Below are 8,833 nucleotides of genomic sequence, written 5' to 3'. Positions count from 1 at the left end.
TGGCAGCCGTCGATGGATCCAGCAGCTTTTGAAAAAGCTCTGTGTCCTGCCAGCCCTGCAAACCCACGAGTTACTGCCACCAGGTCTTCAGCGGTCTTTGGGAGGTAGATGAGCTTGTGGCGAATGGCCACCACCTCCCCAGTAACTCGGTGGACGATAAAGTGGACAGTGGAGCGAGGTATCCCAAACACCCTTGAGACCACAAGGGTTACATCAAAATGAAGCTTGAGGACACTATCATACTTGGCTAGCAAATCCACCAGATGCAGAAAATTTCCTCTGTTTGAACTTAGCCAACTTTCATCTCTACCCCTGAATGCCACGCCTTGTCTTGCTAGGTAGACTGTTGGTTGGGCCTTATCTTAAATAGAATGATTAGAATCAGAATTAAGTAACTTATACAGTATACTGTACTTTTCACTGATAAAAAAATGCACTGACAAACCAAACCTCTATGGCAGTCAGTTGAATGTTCATATAATGTGGCTTCATTCAATGATTCTGGTGAAGCCCAGGAATTGCACTGAAGAATATCTACTTATTTATTTAAAGAAAATATAAAAGTATGTTGCCTACTTGTATAAAGAATGATCACAATATATTATAAAGCCTTTGTGAACCTGTTATATGGCCTTACTGTAGTTTCTGGGCTCCTCTTCTCAAAGGTGTCGGCGTGTAGTTTGACCATAAATGATTCTGCGGAAGCAAGGCTGGGTGGAAGGATGAAGCAATCTTTATTAAAACAGCATCTAGCGCCTTCAGTCCGGATCAGAAGCAGCTGCGTTCTGATATTATCAAATCTCGGGACAAAACAATGCCAATATGCTCTGCCCTCTGCCCCATCAAACCTCAGCCTCTGCTCTTAGGAGGTTTTCCAAGCGCCACCCCCCATCTCTACTCGTAGGGGCCTTCTTAAAGCCCCTTTGGCTGTACCTGCCTACTCCTCATTGGTCACTGTGGTGGGTTGAGGGTCCATCTATCCAATCGACATGAAAAGGAGGTGGTTTATCTCTCTGCTCATCTCCCATAAATGGCTAAATCTGTTACTGTCCCTCCTTTGGTGTTGTACTCCAAAATTACCTAAATGATCTCTCTATCCTTTTCTGGAGATGTACACGTTTAGATATCTTCCTCCATCTGACATAGGAGTCAGGCTCTGTTCTAGTCCCTATAGTGGCCTTGTCTCCTGCTAACCTTTGACCCACACACAGCTGAATGCTGACTACAAGGTCCCTTGGAGCTGTGAGCCCCGTATTGTCTACATTCCTTAGCTTACACAAGGAGGAACAGGTTAAATTTAAACTGAGTTGAATTAAAGGCCAGAATGTGTTGCAGTCCAGACACCTCATTACCATCCCATATTTCACTACAGCTATTTTACTTGATCACTCGGCGCTCAAATGCTCTCATGGACAGGTGCTTTCAGGGTTAGCCCCCAACAGAACATATTCATACTTTCACAATACTATGCAAAGCAGGCCTGCTGGCAGTTTTTACCCAGCTCTGCAATGTTTAATTTTTTTTAGCCACCTTTTTGAGGTCTTTCTCTCGCTGCTTCAACCGTCTCTGTTGTGAAGGCATACTTAAAGTCTGTGTAAAGCAAATTCAGCCATTTTCTTCTAAACACATTAAAAAGGTCATAAATGTATTTCCTTAAAACATGTAAAAAGTAGGGCTGTCAAGCGATTAATCGCATTTTGTCCATAGTTAACTCGCAATTAATCGCAATTTTTTTGGCACATTTTTTTCTGTTCTAAATGTACCTTGATGTATTTTTTAATGTTCTTAATACTTTTAACAACATAAGAAAGGGCAAATATGCTTGCATTATGAACATTTTTGGCGGGGGGGGGGGGGGCTCTCTGCATCTGCCCTGTGTTTGGCTTGCAAGTGATATTTGAGACTCAATGTACTTCGATGGTAAGTCATTTCATGTCGATAGTACATGCAGATAACTTTTGTCCTATCGACCGAACCATCTGGCTGTTTCGAAAGTAGTTTGCCGTTCATACCGTAAATGACCAAATAATATACGGGTTTCAATTATGCACAGGGTCCCTTTAAACGCCGGTGCAGATGTATATTTTGGTAAATAACCGCCGGTTCCAAATAAATGTCGGGTCTAATTTTTTATTTTTTTTAAAAATTAAGGAAGAAGAGGTGTCCACTGACACTGCACGTTTTTCTTCTTCGCCTTTTTCATGCAGTGTGCTGCTTTCTGTCAGTCAGTATCACACTGATGATCACCATGGCTCCGGTGCAGCAAAACAATAAAAAGTACCACTTGAAATTCAAACTTTCTGTTAAAATATGCAGAGGAAAACTCGGGAGAAGCAGCCGCTAGATGTTTCTCTGTCGACCTCTTCTGGTCGACAGAGAAACGGAGAGAAACGGAGCTTGAGCGTCTGTCTGAGGAGGACAGCAACAGGACCAGGCTGCCTGCTGGAGGGAGGAAGAAGGCTAGCGAGGAGCCTGAGATAAACATGCGGGGATGAGTTATCAGCAAACGGGCATGCCACGAGAGAGTGTCCCGCAGAATGATCAGGACGATGGAGAAACAAATGTATGCCACCGTGAGTGACAGCAGAGATGAGGAGTTTGCAGCGAGTGCTGGTTGGCTGAATCGTTTCCTCCGCCGCAACAACTTCACTTACAGAAGGATGCCAGAGAATTCACCGAGAAGCTGGAGAAGTTTGTAATGTTTTCATCCAGGATTATTGTGAGGAAGGAATTAAACGCCTGTCCCAAATTGCCTTTTGGTCTGTTAAGTGATTGAAACAACTAAACCCCCCGGCTATTATTTGGTATTTTACGGTAAGTCCTTTCTCCATTTCCTCACTTTTCAGTCCACCGTGTTTTTCCCGAATCGCCAACCCTGCTGCATCTTCTTCTGATTCCCTTTCTGCCACCCTCTGGATCAAGACTACAGGTGCCACTGACGGCCGTAAATCTTTCAATGCACGTTTTGTTTTTTAGTTTTTTATACCGAGCGTTAAAAAAATTAACAGCGTTAAGAGGATGTTGCGTTAACGCGTTATTAACGCGTTAACTTTGACAGCCCTAGTAAAAAGCCATTCAACCATTTAGAATTTAGTTTTGGAGCTAGGCTCACAAACTGTGTTTCAACTTTTCTGTGTTCAGGATTTAATGGGTGGGTCAGAAATCGATGCAAATCATGGCCGCATTACCTGGCCGTGCTGCGGAAGTGGTATAAATACATTCAGCGCATTAGCTTCGGTGGTTTTTTCCGCCCACTCTCGAGTCTTGGATAGCATCTCTTACAATAATTTGCAGCTAGCTAACCAGTCAGCTAAACAGTCATATCTCCTCCACATCGCTCATGCATCTTTCCTAGATGCCACAGTGTGCAGGGTAACGGCGCTGTTAGCTTATTTAAGTTTCGTAAGGATGCCAACGTAAGGAAACGGTGGACCGATTTTGTCTAGAGGAGCAACTGTGGAGAGTTTAAAATCACCACCATCACCCGTCTCTGCAGTGTCCACTTTACCCCCGATAGTTACAGCAACTGTCACCAGGTAACGTCTGGATAGCTGAAGAGTCCGTTGACGCTGGTCAGTGGGGCCGAACCGATCCTCTCTGTCCCCGGCTTGGATCCTCCCATCCTGCCGACAGCGCACGCTCTCATCTCCGCCGTCCGCATTATGTGCCCACCTGCGACCGTCCCGCCGACAACAGGTGCTCTCATCCGGCATTACGTGCTCGCCAGAGAGTGTAAGTAGAGTTTAGATTATCTGCCTGAGCCCGACCCTGACGCAACCGCGGACCGCGGGCCGGGACGGGACGATATTTCCCGTCAATATCCTCGGGCTGGGTCGTGCCGGTGTTTCGGATTAACACGCGTCTATGTTAACTGGCGACCGTGAGCCGAATGCGTCTGTGGTCGCCGTAGCTACACCAGATGTTGAAAACGGGAAGAGAACGCGTAGCTGTCCTCGGATATGCCTCTTTGTTCAGGTTTTATCTGCACTAAACATACCTGATACGTGTTCGGTCTCCTGTTTGAGTAAGTGTGTGTGTAACCCTCAGTCGCTGTGTTGTTGCTGGTTGTTACTGAAGACGTAAACAGGAAAAGGGAGAGTTGCTCTTCCTGTGAATGTTTATCTCTAATAAACCTTTATTAAATACATGTACCCGTCTTTGCTGTCTGTTTGAGTAAACATGCATCACATATGGAATTCATTGAAACAATAAATGAAAAAAAAAAAAAAGAGGTACTGGACTCGAACTCGTACTCAGTGAGGGAAAACAACTGCAACGCGGCAAATATCTCATTTGACCAGCGAAGCCACAATTCTGATAGGCTTCATCACCTATTTCACTCTTCACTGCATACACACAGCCACTGTTTGGACGTAGAAAGAGCCTCGATCAACTTGTGACCGCAGTTTCTTTTCACCGTGACTGTACTGTTGTGGCTCATAACACTAAGCTAAAAATAAGCTGCCAACTAAATATAAGCAATTTATGTTTGTTTCAGCAAGATAAGACGAAGTTAGAAGCCACTTTAAATGTTTGCAACAAAAGCCCAAAGTACTGAAGTACAACTGGACAATACCAAAATCAATGAAAATAGCCATATTTGTTTTTTAAGTAGCTATTTTTTGTCTTCAATATAATACATTCAAATAATAGAGCACTTTTCAGGTGACCCAAGGACATTTGTGTTTGTGTATATATACAGCATGTGTGTGTGTGTGTATGTGTGTGTGTATATATGTGTGTATATATGTGTGTGTATATATGTATGTATGTATATTATATATATATATATATATATATATATATATATATATATATATTATATCTCTCTATATGTCTCTCTCTCTCTCTCTCTCTCTGTCTCTCTCTCTCTCTCTGTCTCTCTCTCTCTCTCTGTCTCTGTCTCTCTGTCTCTCTCTCTGTCTCTCTCTCTCTCTCTCTCTCTCTCTCTCTCTCTCTCTCTGTCTCTCTCTCTCTGTCTCTCTCTCTCTCTGTCTCTCTCTCTCTCTGTCTCTCTCTCTCTCTCTCTCTGTGTCTCTCTCTGTGTCTCTCTCTGTGTCTCTCTCTGTGTCTCTCTCTGTGTCTCTCTCTCTCTCTCTGTCTCTCTCTCTCTCTCTCTCTGTGTGTGTGTCTGTCTGTATGTCTGTCTGTCTCTCTCTCTCTCTCTCTCTCTCTCTCTCTCTCTCTCTCTCTCTACTCTCTCTCTCTCTCTCTCTCCCTCTCTCACCCCTCCCTCCCCCCCCCCCCCCCCCCACACACACCACACACACCACACACCACACACACACACACACGCTACTACCAAGAGAGCCCAGAGAGAAAGGAAATTAAATGTCCATAAAACATTCCTTTGTGTTTTTGTGATTTATTTTCAAAAAAGTCACAACAGTTGAGACAGCGCCAGACTCTTTTACATTTAGAAGATGCTGTTTTCCAAAGCAATTTACAATAAGTAAATATGTCATTTTGACATTAGTGGAGTTCATTCCACCACTGAGGCACCAGAACAGTCGTGATGTCGCTGAGAGACCATACTTTTCTCTCAGCAATGGTGGTATTAGCCGGCCAGCCTATGTAGGGCAGCAAAGAGGGACAGCTGGCGGCACGTTATCTGCAGGCAGTACAGAGGAACTCCTGCTGCACGCTTGGTTTCCCGACACAATCCACATGAAACCACAGGTTACAGACTTCACATTCAATCTGACAGATATGCAAGTTAGATTTTTTTTAAGAGAAATTACATCCACACTTTATGTAAAGAACTGTAGTCTACCTACCCAGTTATCCATAGGCGTCTCTGAAGGGCCCCCTTCTCCTGTGTCCCTCTTACTGCAGAAGCGTTTCAAATCTGCCATGTTGTCTATTAAAAGATATTGAAATTTCACACTGGTTCAAGTGTATAAAGATTTCAGCTAGGCTGATAAATCGATTGAATCTTACCAGAGTGGTCCATTAGGGCATGGGCTATTTCCCTTCTTATTTGGTTGATTCCCACTTCAACAACTGGGAAAATGATAGGTTTCCCTTTCAGCAGAAGCTCTGCTATCTTAAAGTGCATGTTATCGTCAGTGTCAGTGTCTCAATTCACACATTTAAAATACTTCATTAGGATCCATAATCTTACTTTGCAAATTATTACTCAACATGATGTGGAATCCTGCTGGCGGGGATGTGTAACAGTCCTGCAGGTCCAGCGAGATATATTTACAATTTTTTTTGCATTAAGGCCCTAAAGCACAAAGGGAAGAAAACTGTTACGTTTGAAACTTGCACATCAGAATCCATTTAACATACTTTAAAGGCACAATAAATCCTGATTTACTGACCTTGTTGAATCCCTGCACTGTTTTATTTGATCTTCGGTGGCTCCAGAAGGGTCAAAAAAAAGGCAGCGCCTCTCGTTTGGATACATTGCCTTTTACAGATAGGATACCTCAATGCACTAGAATTGACTTGTGTCTATATCTGCATAAATGGCACTCATCAGCACTCGTGAACTTACGACTAAAGTCCAATGATGATCCTTACAGACGGCCCCAATCATGACATGCCAGTCCACCACATCAAGCTGCAAGTGAGAATTTAAGATTCAAGATGTGTAATTGTAGTGAACACCTTTTGAAAAACAACCATTATTCTCACCATTCTCATCCCCCTTGATGTCCTGTTCCATATAGAAGTCATCTCATATGAGTCGATAACCCTCACTCTTGATGGATTGTGTTTAGTCAGTAGTGTGAGGTAACCATTGATTATCTGCACAAATCATATTTAAATAATTAACTTGCATATCAAGGAAGGAAAATCTGAAACAACTCACAAACTCACCTCACACACCAATTCCCTCCCAGGTGCCAGGCTTTTGAGGTCTGCCGTATATAACTGATAAGGCCCCACCTTGGCCCACAGAAGCTCGCCCTTGCACCTCCATATATGCTCGAGTGCTGAAAATATAAAACAATACAGTAATTTCAAAGCATATATAGTGTTATTATACCATGTGAGATTACTGAACAGAAAGTACCATTGTGGATAGGTCGACCCTCTGGTGACCCGGCTCCTTGAGGGGCACAGGTCACAGGCATTCCGGGGACTGGCGAGGCTGGTGGGGGTTGGCGGGGCTGGTGAGGGCTGGCGAGGCTGGTGGGGGGCTGCCGGGGCAAGCCAGAGGAGAGCTGCTACCTTTACGGAGCTTTGACGGGATTCTCTCCTCTGGCTCGATGTAATGAGCCAGCTGGTCAATGTTGGCCATAAGTTTGCAAGTTTTGCTGGCCAAACTCACATGTTTGCTTTGGATCTCAGTCACTGTGAATGGCCCCAGCATATCTGGAGCCATTTTGCCTCCCTTTCTCTGTTGTTCCCTGATGTCCTGTTTCAAAACAGTATCACCAATCTGGAAATTGTCATCTTTGCCCTGGGCCAATTTCCGTTTTGAGATTTTTTTGTGGCTTTTAAGCATGTTATGTTGGACATGTTTAAAAGTGTCAGGCTGGTCTTGAAGGCCATGACACACCTCTTCCTTCTGGACCAGGTTCTCCACTTTGTCTGTTGTCACCTAAATTATGAAAATGCCATATGGTGTTAAATTCCAAGCCATTTATCAAAGTTATGACCATAATCCCTTGACTTCATGAATATGAAACAAAAACTTATACACACTTACCTCATACTCCTGTGCCACCTCTGAAGGGTACCTGGCCTCCCTTCCAAACATCAGGTAGTATGGACTATAGTTGGTGGTAAGGTGCTTCTTTGACCTCGGGCCAAACATCGTGGCCTGCAAGAAGGTGTCCCACGTTTTTGGACACTTGTAGGCCATCTTGTTCAGGGATCTGACAATGGTGCACATTGGTCAACAAAAAAGCAGCCATTTTGTCTCACCAATTACCTACCAATAAAACAATGTGCATCTTACCTCTGAATGGTGCCATTTAGTTTCTCCACCAATCCGTTAGTTTGAGGGTGATATGGGGCACAGAAGCTCCTCTGAATCCCCAGTGATTCACACAGGTTGCGATTCAGCTTAAAATCAATTTTGAAAATAATTCATTATCTGCTGTATACCTGAGTGAGATATAAATGTTTCTCATATCTTTACCTGGTTTTTGAACTCTGTGCCCTGATCTGTAAGCAGTCTCTGAGGTGCACCAAATTTGTATACAAAATCAAGAATACACTTGGTTACCTCCACTGCAGCCTTACTCTTCAGAGGGTAGGCCTCTGCCCACTTTGTGAAATAATCAGCCATTACACAAATGTATTGATTACCAACCTCTGTAAGTGTCAACCTCATGAGGTCCATCCCCACAAGTTCCAGTGGCTCTGAAACCTGAAAATGGTATAGGATAAGTAGACATCTATACATGAAGTAGTTAGTGGGTAAGCACATTTTGCTGCATGTGAGGGTCAGTTGCACAAGTAACCTCACTTGTATTGGATTATACTGCACTTTTTCTTTCAGACTGGCCCGCTTGGCCTGGCAGTCTGGACACTGGGCAACCTAAAGCCAAAAAATGTTCAAATGTCAATCATACGCCTTTGGTTTAAAAAAGAAAGTGAGTGTTTAATTCAATCCAATGTATTATTGCTTCAACTTGAAAGATTGTTTTTACAAAGTAGGCCTTAATGCAAAAAACTCACTGGCAAATTTGGGTGACCCCATTTACTTACCCATTTGCGGATGTCAGCCTCCATCCCAGGCCAGTAATACCTACTGCTTATGGCGTGGTGGGTTTTCTCCACTCCACAGTGGGAGCCCAGCGGACTACAGTGTAGTTCATGGAAAATCACATCTGCTTCTTCAGCCGACGTGACCACTTTGCCAAATGCCTCT

The 8,833-nt window shown here is 43.8% G+C and overlaps 1 long non-coding RNA gene across 1 annotated transcript; it reads right to left on the bottom strand.

The window, feature by feature from the left end:
* Window positions 1-5,784: 5,784 nt before the first annotated feature.
* Window positions 5,785-6,161, bottom strand: LOC115579372 (uncharacterized). The gene is made up of 3 exons (XR_003983637.1): window positions 6,125-6,161; window positions 5,941-6,046; window positions 5,785-5,860 (listed from the first exon to the last, which is right to left on the bottom strand). It is a non-coding gene; the product is annotated as an uncharacterized LOC115579372 (long non-coding RNA).
* Between the last annotated feature and the right edge of the window lie 2,672 nt (window positions 6,162-8,833).

Source organism: Sparus aurata, chromosome 3 (genome assembly GCF_900880675.1).
Source record: "Sparus aurata chromosome 3, fSpaAur1.1, whole genome shotgun sequence".
NCBI lineage: Eukaryota > Metazoa > Chordata > Actinopteri > Spariformes > Sparidae > Sparus > Sparus aurata.
The sequence above is the reverse complement of the archived record's forward strand: the minus strand, read 5'-3'. Positions and strand labels throughout refer to the sequence as shown.